This window comes from Macrotis lagotis, chromosome X, assembly GCF_037893015.1.
Source record: "Macrotis lagotis isolate mMagLag1 chromosome X, bilby.v1.9.chrom.fasta, whole genome shotgun sequence".
Classification (NCBI taxonomy): domain Eukaryota; kingdom Metazoa; phylum Chordata; class Mammalia; order Peramelemorphia; family Peramelidae; genus Macrotis; species Macrotis lagotis.
In genome coordinates, this window is record NC_133666.1 from 186,670,410 (window position 1) to 186,691,755 (window position 21,346).

At 33.9% G+C, this 21,346-nt stretch overlaps 1 protein-coding gene, 1 non-coding gene and 1 pseudogene across 11 annotated transcripts in view; 1 reads left to right on the plus strand and 2 right to left on the minus strand.

Moving 5' to 3' along the window:
• Positions 1-21,346, minus strand: part of ZBTB5 (zinc finger and BTB domain containing 5) — a 47,888-nt gene that overhangs the window by 15,504 nt on the left and 11,038 nt on the right. For 2 of the 10 annotated variants that reach the window (XM_074205542.1, XM_074205545.1), the window contains 2 exons: positions 14,605-14,763; positions 13,817-13,905 (listed from right to left, as the gene is read on the minus strand). The exons of 4 other annotated variants lie outside the window; for them this stretch is intronic. The gene's annotated coding sequence lies outside the window, so the exon portion shown is untranslated. Of the gene's footprint in view, positions 1-66; positions 5,787-13,816; positions 13,906-14,604; positions 15,539-21,346 lie in introns of those variants that run through there. 4 more of the 10 variants (XM_074205539.1, XM_074205538.1, XM_074205540.1 and 1 more) reach the window with 4 other exon arrangements.
• On the minus strand, positions 153-253 carry LOC141503764 (U6 spliceosomal RNA; annotated as a pseudogene).
• LOC141503813 (small nucleolar RNA SNORA31) lies at positions 5,082-5,209 on the plus strand. Its single transcript, XR_012473116.1, has one exon. It is a non-coding gene; the product is annotated as a small nucleolar RNA SNORA31 (small nucleolar RNA).

A 21,346-nucleotide genomic window follows, 5' to 3' on the forward strand; every position in this document is an offset into this window, starting at 1 on the left:
TGATATCTAAAAACTAAATATTTCCATGAAGAAGGTCTAGAGAGAGACCAGAGAAGTTTTGGATACCTGATATCTCTGGTATAGGGGAACTCCCAGGTAAGAAAATCTTTCTATAGATGTTACTGGAGGGACACTTCAGTCATCTTCACCCTGTAGATCAGAAACTCTTCATAAATTTGCATGTCATCTCCATGCTGGGGCCAAGTTAATCTTCTCTATTGTTCCAGTTTTAGTATATGTGCTGCTGAAGCAAGCTCTGATCAAAAACTCAAAAACCATGGATGCAGAATGCTGTATTTGCTGACATAGGTTTTTCATTTTACTTAAAATGGTGGACCATTAGGAAGTGATGAGGATACAAATAAAACATTTTTTTAATGCGATTCAAAATACCATCCACATCCAGAGAAGGAGCTGTGGACTTTAAATACAGGCAAAACTTTACTATCTTCAATTTTTAAAAGTTGTCTAAGTATTATGCTTTTTTCTCTAATTTTTTTCCATTACAATTTGATTCTTCTTTCCTGATTATTATAGATCTATGTTTAACATGGTTACATGTATATCTTAGATTGCTTTTTGACAGGGGATAGAAGGAGGGGAAAGAAGGGAAAAATATGTAAAACTTAAAACCTTGCAAAAAATGATTGTTAAAAACTACTGCTGTATGTAAATATTTTTTTAAAATGTGATTCAAGGGCAAAAGTTGAGGGGTAAATAACTGTAGTCACTCTCCAAATAAAAGGAAAAAAATCACTATCTTTATCTGAATAAACTGTGCTCCTCCAATCTTTATCCCAATGTCAAATCATTAAATACCAAGAATCAGACTACACCATTAAAATCTTCATTGGAGGTCTTCAAGCAAGATCTAAGCGATCTAAGCCATCTATGGCTTAGAAAATGGATAAATTACAGGTGATAAAATAGGACTTAATGACTCACATCTTTGGTCTTTAAGCTCCTTAGGTTTCCCTTCAATACATCAGTATTGATGATCAGTGGATCAAGTGATAGGAATCTTTTTGATGCAACCACATGTTTTGCAGTGAAGAAATATTTCAGGAATATTCCACTACTGAATTTCTACAATGTTAACAGAAACACTGGCTTCAGAAGATCTGAACTGAATCCCAGCTCAACTGCTCACTAGAGATGTATGATATTAAACAAAATACCCTTTCTGAGACTCAGAAAAAGGGAATTAGATTACATGATTTCTAAAGCCCTCTAAAATTCTTTTAACTCCTAGTGGCTAGAAACTTTCAAAAGTTTCTAGGGAAAAAAAGTCAACATAGAAATAAAACTACAATGCTAATTGTCAGGAATTTGCTCAAAGAATTCTTCTAAATTTCAAGAGAACAGTAAATATAAGCTTAAGAGGTTTAAACGGGTGAAGGAAAAACAAGATTTTTTTTGGAGCAAAGTAAAAATTACTTCTTTCTGATTGGGGGGAAAAAGGCTTGGCAGTTTTGAGCTGCTGACAGTCCCTGATAAAGAAGAATCCGGAAAGTTCTGAGAAAGCTAAAATTCTACAGAATTATTTCAGCATCAGGCTTTGAAGAAAGACATTCAAAGGAAATTAATGAAGTATCCATAGTTAATAGCTATGTGAATACTCCTTTGAGTATTCACAGAAAGTTGAGAATAAAAACCTGTCATAAAGGATTAAAAAAAGAAACCACAATTATACAAGTTATTCACTCCAGTAAAGATTTTGCTTAAAAATCATTTTTATTCTAGACAATCTTACTTTTCTTTTTAAAAATTTTTATAAGAATTTACATGTTGAATCAATGTGTTGTTGATGAAATGGAAAAGGAGAAATCTGAAACATGCAACAGCAATACTAATGAATTAATAAGAAAATTCATAGAATTCCTTGGTCAAAAGCAAGCTGTTATCCTTTGGAATTCTACTTAGTCAACTAATAAAATGACTGGCGGAGAGAGATATAAATTAAAGGCATAAAACTCTGTGTTATCTGTCATTTTATTAATGGCCAAGTACTACTACAAACAATATTATTGTTACTATCTGATTAAACTATCCTTTATCTGTTCCAAACACCACTACAAACTACTCAAATCTTTTGAAGAGTATTTCTAGGTCATGTCTGACTTAGGCTGGACTACTGGTTAAGGGTAAGAACTAGAATGAAATGAGACACTTGTATAATATCTTACTTAGTCATGGCAATGAAAAAGATATTCAAGGGATTTCCAATTAAGATGGTTGTGTGAATGATCAGAGGGGAGCTATCAAATGTTTTCTAGCAAAGCTCTAAAAAGAAAATCAGGCTGCAAAACAATAAAGAAGGTAAGGAAATCAAGAAATCCAAAGAGAAACTACAATAGTTATCCTAATCCAATTTAGAATTCACCAAAAGGCAAAAGGCAAAAGGGGCAGCTAGGTGGAGCAGTGGATAGAGCACTGGCCTTGGAGTCAGGAGTACCTGAGCTCAACTCCGGCATCAGATACTTAATAATTACCTAGCTGTGTGGCCTTGGCAAAGTCACTTAACCCCATTGCCTTGCAAAAAACTAAAAAAAAGTCTATGGAAACTAGGAAAAAAGCCCTGCCATAAAAGTCAGTAAATAACATAAGTTTCCTCATCACCACCAACACAAATCATATCCAAATGCCACTGACAGATAACACCAGGAGTACCAGGAATGCCAGTGTCCCTCAGACCCAAACTCCTACTTCTAAGCTCTACCCCCAATGGAATTGCAACCTGGCAACTAATTCTGAAGATCCTGCAGTTCCTATCACCTCCTCAGCAACCAAAGCAACTGAATACCCAGGAAAAAAACATTCTTGACAAAGTTATAGGGGAAATTCTAAAGAAAAGAAAAAAATCTACATCCAGTTAAATTTCAAATGTATTCTATAAAAACTCAGAGATATCCTGGAAAATTTCTTTGATAAAACAAGTATGGTCCTGATATCTAAACCAGGGAGAAGCAAAAGAAAGAAAACTACAGACCAACATCTCTAATGAATTTTAATGCAAAATATGAATAAGACATTAGTAAATAGGTTATCACAAATATTTTTTAAAATCTTCACTAAGATCAGGTTCAATGCAGGATTGCATTGGATTGCAGAATTGGGTTAATATTAGGAAAAATACATTCTTGTCTTTTTTGTAGTGAAATGAGTAGAAATACAAATATACTAGAATGTCATTACTAAGAGCCACAAAGACGCAGAAAATACTTTTGAGAAGGTACACATGTAAAAAGCTAAAATGGATAGGAATATCTTTCAGTATCTTGCAAATGGTATCTTCAATTAAGAATCAGCATCTGTAATAAAGATAATTTCCAATATAATCAGGGGTAAGGCAAGGATATACACTGTTAGCATTATTATTAAATATAATAATTGCTCCCAGTTGGGCCATGCCAATAATAAAATGTTATCTAAATTAGTATCATAACAACCAAATTATCGAGGGATTATTTTTATGACTATACAAAATAACAAAATTCATCTGAAGAAAAAAGGTCATGAATCTCAAGGAAAATAACAAGACGACAAATTAAGGGTGTTCAACAGAATATATTGGGAAAACAAAACCCCCAAAGTAACTCAAGGTACTAGGGTGTCCCTGTGCTCCATAAAACCTCAAATACCAACAAAAATTACTAAGATAACTGGAAAAGAGTCTGGCAGAAATTTGTTTTAGACCAGTCCTTACACTATGCATAATATAAATGGAATTGTGATCTATTCATAAATGGACATATTAACAAATTAGAGGAATAAATTGTGGAAGCATTCTTAACTTAAAGCTTGTAATAAAGATAATCGAAAGTATAAAAGTCAATTTGACAAAACTCCATCTTCAAAAGCAAAATAAAAGCAGTTGGACACAGAAAGGAAAGCAATTAGCTACAAAAAATTTTTCACTACAAAAAGTCACATCCTTTTCAATAATATCACATTACCCCCTAAGAGATCAACAGAGAAAGGATGCATTTGTATAAGAATGTATAGAGTGACAATTTTTATTATGGCTAAGAACTAAAAACAAAACAGGTGTCCATCAACTGGAGAACAATATGTAGTATACAGATATAATAATATCAGAATTTTATTGTAATAAAAATGATGGATTCAGAGAAATATGATGACAATGTTGTCCTTCATTCTTTTTTTTGTCCAAGGCAATGGGGTTAAGTGGCTTGCCCAAGGCCACAGGGCTAGGTAATTAAGTGTCTGAGGTGGGATTTGAACTTAGTTACTCCTGACTCCAAGGCCAGTGCTCTATTCACTGCACCACCTAGCCACCCTGTTGTCCTTCATTCTTGAAGATCATGACATCAGGGAGGTGATGTCATGACAAGTATGTGAACTGGATTTGTGTGAGGGGCTAAGTTGCCAGCCTCACTTTCTCCTCTACAGCCATCTACTGCAGATGGCCCTGGATGTGAGACAATCAGGGTCAAATGACTTGCCCAAGGTAACACAGCTAGTGAGTACAAGTACTGGTGAGGCTGAACTCCCGTCCTCCTGACTCCAAGATCAGTGCTCTGTCCTCTGTACCATCTAGCAGTTCCCTTTTTTTTTGGGGGGGGGGGTACACCACGCAGGGGAAGATGTTCAACTAGATATCTATCTCCCAGCTATCATTCTATTATTATTATTATCTCATTATAATAGAGATTTGTATGAAATGATGAAGTGAAATGAGTAGAACCAGAACAATTTATTTAATAACTACAATATTATAAAGTAAAAATAACTTTTATATATATTGAAGCACTGAAAAAAGCAGCAACTAATGCCAAAAGCCAGATGATGAAGCATATCTCCCTCTTTGCAAAACTTGATGGACCAGGAATACAGAATGAGAGAAGCAGTCTTGGATATGGTTAATGTGTTGATTTGTTCTGCTTAACTTTCAAATTTCTTACAAAAGTGGGCTTCTACTTGGGGTTAGGAAAAGATAATATAGCTTGAAAAAATATTTATTTTTGTATTTTTTTTAACACAAAGATGAAAAAAATGTGTATTAGGAGACACAAATAGAGCAATTTTTGTTAATACTTTGCTAAATTTAATATATGTTTCTCTTCTTTGATAGACCTGGGACAGGTTATATATTCTTTTAAGGTTTCCACTAAGATGCAAGAAAAATTATCCTTGCGCTTTCTTTTTGCCTGATTGTGCAATCTAGATTTAATAGGGGACTACAAGCCATCACCTCATCTGTATGTGTGAATGTTCGAGTCCTTTTTCTAATTTTTATTTTGGGTAGAGATTTTGGAATGGAAATAGGACAAAAGTATATACCAGCCATGCCAATTTGCTAGATCTTTTGACTTGAGCAAGTTCTTTAAAATTAGTTTGGAATAGATTTAGAACTCTGTATATATAGGTCAGATTCTGAAATAGGAATTGTTGTAGAAAGAAACCAATTTTGAAGAAGATTAAGGGCAGCATTATGAAAGGTCTGAACTGATTTTAATACCTAGCATTCCTAGTTTGCAGTTACAAGTCTCCTACTTAATATTAAATCTGTGATTTTTAAAAATGAAGCTCAAACGTTGAATCCTCTAAATAAAACTGAGTTTTATGCTTTTAAAAACTGTAGGTCTCATGCAAAAAAATTTAAATGCTAGTAAAGACACTAGAGCAATATATAACAAAGACAAATCACTATGACCATGCTGGATTTATATCAGCAATGCAGGGATACTTCAATATTAGAAAAAAATACAAAGATAATTGATCACATAAATATAAAAAAGCAACAACAATCATGATATCAAAAGATTCAGGAAAAAACTTTTGACAAAATACAATAACCTTTCCTATTAAAAAACACTAGAAAGCATAATACAACAAAGCTTTCCTTAAAATAAGTTGTTGTTACTCCTTCATTTTATAAAGCAAGCCATATCTATAATGGAGATAAACTAGAAGCCTTCCCAATAGGATCAGGGGTGAAATAAGGATGACCATTATCACCATTATTATTCAGTATTGCACTATTTAGAAATGCCAGCTATAGCAATAAGACAAGAAAAAGAAACTGATGGTAGAATAGATAATGAGGGAACAAAACTATCAGTTTTTAAACAGATGATATGATTACATATTAACTTCGGGAAACTCAAGGGAATCAGCTAAAAAGCTAGTCAAAACAGTATCATCACCTCCCTGATGTCATGATCTTCAAGAATGAAGGACAACATTGTCATATTTCTCTGAATCCATCATTTTTATTACAATAAAATTCTGATACTATTATATCTATATATAGCCCCCATAAATCATCAGTATTTCCATATATTGCCAATATTCCCCAGCAGGAAAAGAGAGAAAGAAAAATTCCATTAAAAATAACTGTAGACAATATAAAATACTTGGGAGTCTACATGCCAAGGCACAACCAAGAACTATCTGAACACAATTAAAAAACACTTTTCACACAAATAAAAGTAATTGGATAAATATCAGCAGTTCATAGATAGACTGAGCCAAGATAGTAAAAAATGACAATACTACAAGATTAATTTACTTATTCAGAGCCAAACCAATCAAGCTACCAAAAATTATTTTATAGACGTAGAAAAAAGAGTAATAAAATTTAACTGGAAGAATAAAAGGTCAAGAATATCCAAAAAAGTGAAAAAAAGGTGGCCTAGAGATAAGATTTCAAACTATGATACAAATCAGTAATCATCAAAACAATCTAGTACTGGCTAAGAAAGAGAATGGTTGATTAACAGAACACATTAGATATACAACAAAAATGGTCACAGCTAACAGTGTTTGGTTAAAGTCAAAGATCCAAGCTTTGGAGGCAAGAACTCACTTTTTGACTAAAACTGCTGGAAAACTGGGGAAAACAGTTTGGCAGAAACTAGGAACAGACTAACATCTCACATCCCATACCAAAATAAAGTTAAAATGATTAAATGATTTAGGCATAAAAGATAATATTATAAACAAATTAGGGGTGCATGGAAAATTTTACCTCAGATCTATGAACAAAGGAAAAAAAGTCTAAGCCAAGCAAGAGATAGATTGACAGGAGATAAAATGGACGATTTTTGGTTACACAAAACTGAAAAGATTGTGCACAATCAAAACCAATTCAGCTACAATTAGAAGAGAAACAGAAAATTGGGGGGATCTCTGCACTGAAAAAACCCCTTATTGTTAAGGTACATATAGGTACCCAATCTAAATGTAAAAAAAAAAAGTCTTTCCAATTCAAAAGTGGCCAGGAGATACGAAGTTATCAGAGGAAGAAATCAAAGCTATTAATAGTCATGTGAAAAATGCAAATAATGGATATCACAAATGGTGACCAGTCCTAGACTCTTCTAAATAAGTTGCAGCTAATATACCATAACTTGTATATTATAGTATACTGTGTTAGCTACCAATCCATGAACCATAAAAAGAATGCTGCTAGTATGGGCAAAGTTATTTAAAAGTATACTGCTTCTAAAAGAAATTTTTATCAGACTGATAATGTAAAATAAGAAATTCAAAATGAATATATGACCTGAATGAAATTAGAAAAGAACCAGGTCAGGACCCTTTCAGAGCCATGACAAAGTGGTAAATTCGTAACCAAACAATTACAAATGATAATACAATTTCAATTACATAAAATTAAAAAGATTTTGCATGTACAAAAATAATCTAACTAGAAGAGAAAAGACTAGAGGAAAAAATTTGCATCAAATGTCTCTGATAAAGTTTAAATAACCAAAATATATTGGTAATAAACAGAAATTTATAAACCACAAAAGCAGTTCTCTAATAGACAAATCATCACAGGATAATGAACAAAACAGTTCTCAAAAGAGGTGCAAATCATTAAATGAAATGAATATTAATGAATGAAAAGTCCAAATCACTAATAAAAGAAATGTATATCAAAACAACTCAAGGGGTGGCTAGGTGGCACAGTGGTTAGGTGGCGCAGTGTATAGAGCACCGGCCCTGGAGTCAGGAGTACCTGAGTTCAAATCTGGCCTCAAACACTTAGTAATCACGAAGCTGTGCAGCCGTGAGCAAGCCACTTAACCCCACTTGCCTTGCAAAAACCTAAAAACAAAAAAACAAAAAAAAAAAAAACTCAAAGAGTTCACCTCACATCTGACAAACTAACAAAGAGTAAAAAAGATTGGACTAGCCAATGCCAGAGGATTTTCAGGAAGACAGACTATTGTTGGAGCTAATGAGTCCATAAATTATTGGAAAGCAACTTTAAACAGGCAAAGACTATAAACACTGAGATTTCACTAATGAGCATATACGCAATGGAAATCAACGGCAAAAAAAGTTATATATATATATATATATTTTATATATATAAATATTTACAGTGGCATTCTTTGTAACACCAAAGAACTGGAAATATAATCCATCCATAGACAATAGCTCAATAAGCTATAGAATAGTTTAATACTACTGTATTAGTAGTACTACTAATACTTCTGAAAATAATACATATTGAATATATGTATTATACTGAACATAATACATAGGGAGAAATGTATAAAGATTTTATAAATTAATGCAAAGTGAAATAATCAGAATCAAGGAAAACTCAATGATTTGTCAATGCAAATGAAAGAAAAAACTCAAACTGCCACAAAATTATGACTTAGTTTGTCCCTAAAGAACACATATGAGACCATGCCCAAAGAGCAAAAAAAAACCTGATCATACCCTTTGACACAGCAATACTAATACTAGGCCTAATCCAGATGAAATTATAAAAAATGGAAAAGTCTCACATGTTCCAAAATATTCATTAGCAGTTCTTTTTATAGTGGCAAAGAATTGGAAATTGAGGAATAGTATATCAACTGGGGGGGAAATGGCTAAACAACTCATGGTGCATGAATGTTATAGAATACTATTGTTCTCTAAGAAACCATAAATGGTCAGATTCTAGAGAACCATGGAACGAAATATAGGAACCTTGAGTGAAGGGAGCAGAAGCAAGAGCACATGGTACACATTAACAGCACCACTGTGAGTTGATCAACCTTGATGAAAGCAACTCCTCTCAGCAATTAGGAGAGCTAGGACAACCCTAGAAGACCAGCTATGGACAATGCTATCCCCCATCCAGAGGAAGAGAAACAAAAATAAAATAAAAAAAAAAAAACCAACCCTACAGTATCTGAATGAACACTACATTCATTCTTTAAAAATTTCTCTTGGGGCGGCTAGGTGGCACAGTGGATAGGACACCGGCCCTGGAATCAGGAGTACCTGAGTTCAAATCCAGCCTCAGACACTTAATAATTACCTAGCTATGTGACCTTGGGCAAGTCACTTAACCCCAATTGCCTAGCAAAAAAAAACAAAAAAAAATTCTCTTACATATTTCTTTCCTATCTCATGATTTTCTTTCTTTTCCCTTAATCCTAATTCCTTATACCAAAAGTGACTAATCTGTAAAAAACATATTAAACAAAAATGTGCATGTAAATATTCATCAGAACTGTTCATGTTGAGGAAAGGGGGTGGGAAGGGAAATTATGTAACTTTTAAATATGCACATGCGGGGTGGCTAGGTGGCACAGTGGATAGAGCACTGGCCTTGGAGTCAGGAGTACTTGAGTTCAAATCTGGCCTCAGACACTTAATAATTACCTAGCTGTGTGGCCATATGCACATGCATATGGAAGAATGTTGAAAAATTTTCATAATATGTAACTGGAAAATAGAAATTAAAAAAATGAAATAGTACCCGCAACTTCTCTCCTTCTTTGAAGAAGTAATGAAATATGGTTATGAAACATGCATATAAGACTTTTTTTTTATATGTTAGTTTGGAGTTTTTTCCCATTCATTTTTTCTTATGAGAGATGTTTTTCAGGAAGCATTAGGATAGGGATACACTGCTAACTGTAGGTGATCTGAAAGCAAAATAGCAATAAAACTTATTTTTTAATAATGTATACTTCTTTCATCAAAAATAGCAAGTAATGCTAAGACAAACTCAGGAATTATATGAACACAATTACAAAACAGTCAGATTTAAACAACTGGAAAAATAACAATTACTCATCGATCAAACTACCAAAATTATTTTACAGAGTTGGAAAATTCATCTGGAAAAATAAAAAGTCAAGAATACCAAAGGAATCAAAAAAACATGAATAAAGGTAGTCTGTTAAACTTTAAAATTATAAAGCCAGTAATTAAACTATATGACTAAGAAAAGATAGACTGATGGAATAATGGAATAGATTTGATAGACAACAATTAGCAGTAAATGACCACAACAGTCTAGTGTTTGATAAACCCAAAGATCTAAGCTTTTGAGACAGGATCTCACTATTTGACAAAAAAAACAGCTGGGAAAATTGAAAAACAATATGGCAGAAACTAGGTACAATCCAGTATCTCACATCATGTATCAAGATTCGGTCCAAATGGATAAATGATTTCAACATAAAGGGTGATACTATAGCAAATCAAGAGAGCAAGAAATAATTTACCTGTCAGATCTATGAAAAAGGGAAGAATTTATGATCAAATTAAAAGTTAGAATATAGTAAATTAAAAAGGTTTTATACAAACAAAACCAATTCAACCAAGATTAAAAAGAAAGAAGAAAGCTGGGAAACAATTTTTATAGCAAGTGTCTCTGATAAAAGTCTAATTTTTCAAATATATAGAGAAATGAGTCAAACTTATAAAAATACAAGTCACTCCAAATTGATAAATGGTTAAAGACTATGAAGAGTTTTCAGATGAAGAAATTAAAACTATACATTTATATGGAAAAATTCTCAAAATTAATATTAGAGAAATGAAAATTAAAATAAATCTGAGGTACCACCTAACTAATACTACAGAAAAGGATGATAAATGTTGGCAGTGTGGGAAATCTGGGCAACTAAAACACTATTGGTGGAGCTGTGAACTGATTCAATCATTCTGAGAGCAATTTGGAACAATGCCCAAAGGACAATCAACTGTACTGATCCAGCAATATCACTTTCAAGAAATTTAAAAAAAATCACTTCAAAGAAATTTTTTTTAAAAAGGACGGGGAGGGAGCAGGGAAGAAAAGGACCTGTGTGTACAAAATATTTATGATAGATCTTTTTGTAGTGTCAAAGTATTGCAAATTGAGGGGATGCCCATCAACTGAGGAACAGCCGAACAAGTTACGTACATGATTGTGGAATTAACAAACGAATGATTTCAGAAACACCTGAAAAGACTTACATGAACTGATGCAAAGTGAAGAGAGAAGAATGAGGAGAACATGGTACACACTAACAGCAATACTGCATGATGATCAACTGTGAATCAGCAACATAATGATCCAAGAGAATTCTAAAGGACTCATAAAAAACCCTCTCTAAATTGAAAGAAGGAATTGATGGAATCTGAATGCAGATCAAAGCATAATATTTTTCCACTTTTTCCTTTTCTTTTCCTTTTGATCTGTTTCTTCTTCACAACATGATTAATATGGAAGTATGTTTTATGTGACTGAACATATATAACATATTGAACTGCTACTATCTTAGGGAGAGAGGAAGTGAAGGAGAAAGGGAGAAATATTGTAAATCAAAATTTTAACTATATGAATGTTAAAATTGTTTTTACATGCAATTGGAGAAAAAATATAATTAAAAACATCAAGTAAACTATTTCCTGCCCAACTTTAAATATTATTTTTAAAACCCTATATCATGCTAAAGTATCTAAATTAGCATGACACTTCAAAAATCAGAGAATTTTTAAAAGAAGCCCTATCTTAAATTTATGGCTAACTTCCTCAGATCTCCTTAAGCCTGACAATTTTTCTGGGAACACTTTTATTTGGTACTCTTATACCACTACTTACTCTATTAATCTAAGAAGTCTTTCCTGGCAAAAGGTCTGGAATACTAATGCAAGATGCTGTTACTACAGCTTAGCCTGGATGATATAAATGCATGAAAAGTGTCAAACAATCCAAAAGGTCTTTATTAAACTATTATATATGAGTAATTGTACTGGGTACTCAGTTTACAAAAAAAGAAAAATGAAATCAAGCTATGTGTCACGTCAAACACTGAACAAAACTTACATTCAAGTAGGAGGGGACAACATATGTAAATGAGTGATAACCAAGGAAGGGGGTTTGGTTTGGAAAGTCACAGGATGGTGAGAAGAGTCACAGAAACACCTCTGTACGTCTACTGAAATGCCCTTTGCAGGAGTAATGTTATATTGTTTTGATTACTGTTCCTAAAGTCCAGGATAGAAAGGTTAGAGACAGGACAACTGGCAAAGAGATGGCTAAGGTGGACAGTTAGAAGAGATTATAAATAGCGCATTTGCATGGCTTATCTCTCTAGTCAAGATAATGATGGTTTCTAAGTTAAGATATAGTTCTAAAGATCCTGAAGAAAGTGTGGCAAGAAGACAAGAAGATAGCAAAGGAAAACTGTAAGATAGGATATAATATAAGGTCTAAAGTCAGGAGCAAGGTAAATACAGTGAATTATTCATTTACTTCCTTGAATCTACAAAACATACACAGCTGATATAGACAGTATGAGCACATACCTGGAAATATAGTATTAGAAAAATGTCAATTTAGCTGAAATGATTAGAATTTCTAGGACATGATGAGACATGGAGGATAAGGATAGAACTTTAGAAGGTGAACATCAATACATCAGTAAATAAATAAGCATTTATAAAATGCTTACTATGTGCCAGACATCGTGCTAAGATACAAAAAAAAAAATGAAGAGACTCTGGTATCAAGGTTTTTACATTTTATATGGAGAAGACAACACGTAATTTAAAAGAGAAAGTCTCTAATACTAACCAGTACTACAAAGTACTGTCAGAGATGTAGTGTCATCCACGAGAGCCAAGTCTCGTTAAGTGCCAGATGGAAGAAACAGGAGAGGAAGAGGTCTAAAATGAAAGGAAGTTAAGTTAATTATAGAACAGGAGTTCCAAAGGACAAAATGAAAAGAGTAGAACCTTGTCAGGCAGAGGGTAAGGTTAAGGTGGATAAAAGGAAGACTCAGACAACTAGGACTAAGAAGAATGTTTTTTTCCTGCACTGGGGAATTCAGTTATTTCCTAAATAGGAAGAATAAAAAGGGAAGGTAGTATGCTAACATTAGGGGTTTTAAAACATAATTTAAGGGGGCGGCTAGGTGGCGTAGTGGATAAAGCACCGGCCCTGGAGTCAGGAGTACCTGGGTTCAAATCCTGTCTCAGACATTTAATAATTACCTATCTGTGTGGCCTTGGGCAAGCCACTTAACCCCGTTTGCCTTGCAAAAAATAAAAAATTTAAAAAAACCATAATTTAAAACATATAATACATTTACAAATGAAATAGAACTATTTTTTAAAAAATATTTTTGCTATTCCTTCACTATTAGAATGAATAATCACAAGATTATTATATAAGCTTTCCCCCCAGATCTAAATGTGTTTTATCTAGCCAAACATAAAAGTAGTTGGCATTCTATTAGCACACACCACTTTTAAAAAAAAAAATGGAAGAAGTCCTGGTTGTATCTTTACTTATTTATTTGGTATAAAACCAATGCTTGTAAATATAATAAATTTTAAGAAAGCAGTAATTAAGATACATATAAGATCTGTAAGATACTTTAAGAAACTGAATCAGAATAACAAATTAAGATAGAAATATATCAATATAAATTTAATGCAGTCAACATTTTCAAGAAAAAGGTTAGAATCATCTGCCTTCAAATTCTTATTTAAATATAATACAGGGGGCAGCTAGGTGGCATAGTAGATAAAGCACCGGCCTTGGAGTCAGGAGTACCTGGGTTCAAATCTGATCTCAGACACTTAATAATTACGTAGCTGTGTGGCCTTGGGCAAGCCACTTAACCCCCTTTGCCTTGCAAAAACCTAAAAAACAAACAAACAAATAAATATAATACAAAAACCATATTTATATCACATATGAACTAGATAATGATTATTAAAAGTTCCTTCCCTTTCACATTAATAAATCACAGGGATCCTATAAATAACAAGCTCCTCTACTAAGTTTAAATATACAGATTTGATTTCCAAAATTAAAATCTATATGCTTTTCAATAAAACATAGAACCCATATACAAAGCAAAATACCCCTATATGTAAGCAATGTATTTGCTTTTAGCTTCTTAAGAACTACTAATAAGGTTTTCTACTTACAAAAACTTTCTCTTAGCAAACAATGATCAAAAATGAAGACTTAACCTATCACATGTCTAAATCTAGAATGATATCCCAGAAGAAGAACCAATAAATGAATTTAGTTTTCAGCCACTTGGAAAGAAGAGACAGAAGAGAAGAAACTCAACTGTCAACTTTATGGATAACAAAATAAGTTCAAGAGCAAGCAAATGAGAATAAGAGATGTTTAAGTTCTAACAAACTCTAAATTAAGCAATTATATAAATCAAATAGGAAGGCACATTCTAAAAGTACATTTCTAAGTCAGTTATTTGACAATGCTGTAAACGGAATTAGATTCAAAGATCAAATATTTAAAGCCAAAAAAAAAGATTTTAGAAATTATCTAGTACAATCTCTTCAAGATTAAAAAAAAAACAGGCTCACTTCTAGAGAAGATGGGATTTAAATCCAGGTCCTGTGATACCAATTCCAGTGTTTTTAGCACTATGCTATGCACACAGCCTCTGAGACCAGTCTTCAAAAGCTTACTTAGCCCATGAATATCTGAAGCAATCCTGGACCCCTCATCTCTCCCTCTATCTTCTGAAAGACAGAAATAGAAATGATGCAAGTCAAGAATGTATCAAATGTCCTTTTAGTAATAAGAGGCTTCCAGTAGATAAACAAGTAAATAACAGCAATTCCCTCATCACAAACTATGTCAGTTTTATCATTTGTGTGATTAAGTTGTCCACTTTCTTTGCTGAAGTCAATGGCAGCTGTACTATTCTCCCCCTATGATATCATGTCTATTATCACCCTCCTTTTATCCTCACCCAAATGTTCTCTGCTATGATCCCACATTCCACTTAAGTTGAAATTACATGAAGAAACCACTCTTCTTGATATATTGTCTCCCAGGCCAAATATATTATCTACTATTTTTGAACAAAGTCTAGTCTTCCATTGTGATATTAGTCATCAATCTTCCTACCAAAACTTGGTGATAGGTGGCTATATTTGTGTCCTTGAGCTATTATCTCAAGATCTTATAACCTACATTCTGTGTATGTCATCAAAAAAACCCAAGCATTTATTAAACCCTTACTAAGGAGCTTAGTCTATCAGAAAATATGTATATTATAAGATATAACCACTAGTTATCCTTCAGGATCAAAAAGGACTATAACCACCAATGACTGATGGCATAACTCACACAATTATGTTTATTATAGTGACGGGTATGCTGTGCAAGGCATCCTTCTCATTTGACTTGAGCAGAAACACACCACCTCATGGCCTGACTGATAGGAAACTACTATTGGTGATAGTCTGGTGTTGTGGGAGTCTCTTGGCCTTGAATTGGTAACTCTTCCTCCTGTATCAGCAAGGAACCATGGAGTACCATCAGCAACAGACAAGCAACAGCATGTATTAACTGGTGATAGAATGTGACAATCCACTATATCCTGTCTCTCTCGTTCTTTTTTTTTTTTAGCATTTAGAAAGATTTTGTTTATTTTGAATTTTACAATTTTCCCCCTAATCTTGCTTCCCTCCCCCCCAACAGTCTATTAGTCTTTACATTATTTCCATGCTATACACTGATCTAAGTTGAATGCGATGAGAGAGAAACCATATTCTTAAGGAAGAAAAATAAAGTATAAGAGATAGCAAAACTACATAATAAGATAAAGGTTTTTTTATTTAATTAAAGGTAATAGTCTTTGGTCTTTGTTCAAACTCCACAGTTCTTTCTACGGATACAAATGGTATTCTCCAATGCACATATGCCAGAATTGTGCCTGAATGTTGCACTGATGAAATGAGCAAGTCCATTAAGGTTGTATATCCTGTCTCTTGATGGACTAATTGTCAGTTTGATCTTTCCTCCCAGATATACGTTGGTTTCTCTTCCTCCTGTATCAGCAAGGTACCACAGCATACCCCCAAAGTTGGGCAAGCACCAGCATGTGATATCAGGATAAGAAGCCCAGCTTGCTAGCTTGGAGTCAGGCATGGAATATGAGTGCCTAGTGAACCATTTTTGGTAAGCAAAACTGTCACTATAGGATGAGCCAAATGCTGGATTAAGGTAACCTATGCAGATGCTCATCAGATCCCAGAAAAGGTGTTGTTTGATACTGACAGCAGGAGACTGCCCATGGAAATAGAAATAAGATATATAAGGAAATTTGGGAAAAGAAAGGTGATTAAAAACTGAGTGGATCAAGAAAGGTCTCCAAGAAAAGGTAGAACTTGAGCAGAGAATGAAAGGAAACTAAGAATTCTGAAAGGCAGGAAATGAGCAAGAATTACAGAATTAAAAGTAAGATACATCAAGAACTTAGCAAAAGGTCTTTTAGTTTCCAGAAGATAAGCAAAAAGTAATAAAATTTCATCACAAGTTTATCTTTTGTCATGTCAATAATTTATCCATTTTCTTCATTTTAATTAAACAGCCTGAGTTCCCATAAAATCAGAAAGCAGAGAAAGAAGATTCCAAGAATGAGGGACATACAAGAAAAAATTCAAGTCTAGAGATAAAATGTCTTGTCTGAGGAATAACAAGGAGGTCATTAATGTGAATGGGGACAGGTTGTGAAGGACTCTGAACACCAAAGTATTTTATATTCGATTCTAAAGGTAATAGCCCCTGGAATTTATCAAATAGAGGGGCATGACAGAGCCAGATCTGTGCTTTAGGAAGATCCCAACATGAGCTGAATGAAGTATGGTCTAGACTGAGGCACACAGAACAGGCATTGAAACAGGTGAAGCATGAAGCAAATTAATAATGGCCTACACCAAAATGGCAGTAATATCAGAGGAGAAAAGTGATAGTAATATCAGAGAAAATAAAACTGACAGACCTTGAGAACATATTGGCTTGGGGAATGAAAGAGAAAAATGAAGGATGACAGTTTGGTATCCTGGAGGACTTGGGAGGATGGCTGTATCCTCAACAGTGATGGGAAGATAGAAAGAAGAGAAAGAGAACTGTTCAGTTTGGATATGATGAATATAAGGTAGCCACTGGATATCTAATTTATGTGGTTTCATAGGCAGTTGGAGATGCCAGAATGGAAGATAAGAAATTGGACTAGATAGAGTTGAAAATTTTCAGCATTGAGAAGATAATTTGAACCCACAGGAGCTGATGAAATCATGAAATAAATAATATAGAGGGAGAAGAAAAGAGTGCCTAGGTCAGAGAATTGAACATTTACTGTTACTAGACAAGAAGTGGATGAAGATCACGTCAAGAAAACGGCAAGAGGGGCAGCTAGGTGGCATAGTGGATAAAGCACCAGCCCTGGAATCAGGAGTACCTGGGTTCAAATCAGGTCTCAGACACTTAATAATTACTTAGCTGTGTGGCCTTGGGCAAGCCACTTAACCCTGTTTGCCTTACAAAAACCTAAAACAAACAAACAAAAAAACCCCCCAGCAAAGAGAGGGTCAAGAGGAGAAACTTGGGAGAATTGTGCCCTGAAAAACCTAGAGAGAAGCTATCAAGAGGGAGATTGATAGTGTCAGAGACTGCAATGAGGTCAAGAAGGATTGGATTTTGCAGTTAAGAAATTCTTGGACAATACTTAATTAATTGAAATGCTGTACTCATAAAACTCCCAAAGGATTATGTTAAAGAGCTAGGAAAAATCCATATAAAAGTAAAAAGGTCAGCACTATCAAACGAATTAATGAAAAAAGGGAAGAAAGGAGGTCTAGAAATATCAAATCACTAACTATACTAAAAAGTCATAATTGTTAAAACAATGTGATACTGGGCAAAAAAAAACAGAGAAGCTGATTAGTGGAAAAGATTAGGTATACAATATTTAGAAGTAAAATAATCTAATCTAGTGCATAATAAACTTAAAAATTTCAGTGGGGGTGGATAAGGGGGAAGGAAAACAAATTCAGTATATGACAAAAACTTGAGAAAATTGGAAAGCAGTCTGAGAAAAGCTATATAGAGATCAACATTTCATACTATATATATCAAGATAATGTACTTGATACATATTTACACATAAAAGGTGATGTCATAAACAAGTTAAAGGAGCATGGAAAAAAATTCAGATCTATGGACAAGTGAGTTCATTTTAAAACAAAAACTAGAGAGGACCACATGAGGTAAAGACAAGTTTTATTACATAAAATTACAGTTAGCACACCCAAGCAAGACCATTTCAGTTACAATTAGAAGAGAAGCAGAAAATTAGGAGAAAAATCTTTGTAGTAAATTATTCTGATAAAATTCTCAGGTCAAAGATTATAGGGAACATATTTAAACTTATAGAATCATTCTAATTAATAAACGGTCTGGGGATAGGAATAAGTCAATCTTCAAAAGAAGAAATCCTAGTTATCATTACTCATATGAAGAAATACTCTAAATCATTAATAATTATAAACCTACAAATTTTTTTATTTTATTTTTTTAAATTAATTTTTATTAAAGATATTATTTGAGTTTTACAATTCCCCCCATCTTACTCCCCCCCCCCCCCACGGAAAGCAATCTGTCAGTCTTTACTTTGTTTCCATGTTGTACCTTGATCCAAATTGGGTGTGATGAGAGAGAAATCATATCCTTAGAGAAGAGATAAGAGTTCTAAGAGGTAACAAGATCAGACAATAAGATATCTTAAACTTATAAATTTTTAAAACTTCAACTTACTACCTTTCACTTATCAATGATCAGATTAGAAAAGATGACAAAAAAAGGAAAATGACAAATATTAGAGGGGGCTGTGGTAAAACAAGTACATTAAAGTCCTGTCAACAAAAATATGAACTAGGTTCAGTCATTCTGGAAAGCAAATTAGAACAATGTTCCAAAAGCTTTTAAATATGTATGTCCTTCAACCCAACAATAACAAGACTAGGTCTTTATCCCAAAAAGATCAAAGAAAGAGTTGAAAATGTTCTATAACATCATTAGAAACAAATTAGGTAATTTTGATTTCATTGAATTAAAAAGCTTTTGCACAAACAAAGCCACTATAATCATGATCAAAAGAAATGTAATAAATTAGAAAATAATTTCTACAATTAGTATTTCTGGCAAAGGACTCATTTCTAGAATATAAAGAGAACTGAGTCAAATTTAAAAAAACAAGTCATTACCCAATTGACAAATGGTCAAAGGATATACAAAGGCAATTTACAGATGAGGAAATCAAAGTCATCCAAAGTCACATGAAAAATTACTCTAAATCATTACTTATTAGAGAAATGCAAATCAAAGCAGCTCTGAGGTACCAACTCACACCTATCAGGACTGATCAATATGACCAGAAGGGACAATGATGAATGTTGGAAGGGATGTGGGAAATCTGGGACACTAATACATTGTTGGTGGAGCTGTGAACTCATCCAACCTTTCTGGAGAGCAATTTGGAATTATGCCCAAAGGGCAATAAAAATGTGCATACCCTTTGATCCAGCAATATCACTACTGGGTCTATACCCTGAAGAGATCACGAAAAAGGGTAAAAACATTACTTGTACAAAAGTATTCATGGCAGCTCTGTATGTGGTGGCAAAGAATTGGAAATCAAGTGAATGTCCATCAATTGGGGAATGGCTGGCCAAACTGAGGTATATATATGTTATGGAACACTATTGTTCTGTTAGAAACCAAGATGGGATTTCAGAGAAGCCTGGAATGATATGCGTGAACTGCTGTTGGGTGAGAGGAGCATAGTCAGAAGAACACTGTACACCCTTATAGCAACATGGGGGCAATGATCAGCCTTAAGGGACTTGTTCATTTCATCAATGCAATAAACAGGGACAATTATCTGAATCCCAGAGAAAGAACAGTGGAGTTTAAACAAAGACCAAACTCTATTAACTTCAATTTTTGTGTCTTATGTACTACATAATTTTGCTATCTCTCATATTTTATTTTCTCCTCAAGGATATGATTTCTCTCTCACATTCAATTCTGATCAATGTATAGCATGGAAACAATGTAAAGATTATCAGTCTGCCTTCTGTGGTGGGGGGAGAAGGGAGGGAAGGAAGTGTGAAATTCAAAACCTTACAAAAATGATAGGTAGAAACTACTATTGTATATAATTGGAAAACAAAATATTTAAAAGAAAGAAAATGTTCTACAGTCAATTTTTGTGGTGGCAAGGAATTGGAAACTGAGAAAGTGTCAAGTAAATTCCCAAATTGGGAATAAATAAGCCAAATTATGGTATATAAAAGTGATAGAATACTACTGTGTACTAAGTGATGATAACAGAGATTGCTTCAGAGAACCCTGAAAACCCTGATATAAACTGATGCAAAGTAAAGTGAAGAGGACTAGAAGATCAGCAGTATTAAAAACAACTCTAAAAGAGTTCGGACCTCTGATCCACACAATGGCCAATCACAATTCCAGACTCATGATGTTACTCATCTCAAGAAAGAAAGGTGTTAGGATGTCAACTGAACTATATGGGGCAATTTCTAGTTTGTTTTGGTTTAATTTTTTTTTAATATGACCAAAGCAGAAATGTTATGCTTTGGTTATACAGTTTGTAACAATTTTGTTTCTCCTGCTTTGCCACCTGGAAGGAGGAAGCAGGAAAGGTGACGGAAGATAATGTGGACCTGAAAATAAAACTGAATTTTTTCTGAAAAGATCATTTGTAGAGAAGCCAATCTGCAAGAGACTTAAAAAGAAAGTGAGAGTAAAGGAGGTGGAAGCATCTCTTTGAGATGGCCTTCTCAAGCAGCTTAATCACAAGGGCAAAGAGGATATTAGCTACTGAGGATGAATGAATCAAGTGAGCTTTTGTTGGGGGGGGGGTTAAGAATGGGGAAGACATACAATATGGAAGAAGGCAGTAGACAAGGAGAGATTGATTAAGTTAAAATGGGCAGAGTCAAGATGCAGAGAGAAGTCAGGAATTTTCCAGTGCTCTTCCCAGCTTCCTTTAGAAACGTTAAACTTCTAAACTGGATCACTAGAACACACAAAAGACAGAGAGGACCAATTTTCCACCTTAAGATATCCTAGAAAGACTGCAGAAAGTTCTGTTTCACTTGGGTAGAGGTGGAGCATGGTCAGTGGAGTGGGGAAGAAAACTGGTGCCTCTCAACTACAGCCAGCTCACCAATGGAGGTCCCTGTGTCCCTAGGTCCCAATTCAACAGGCCAACACAGCAGGGCAACTGAG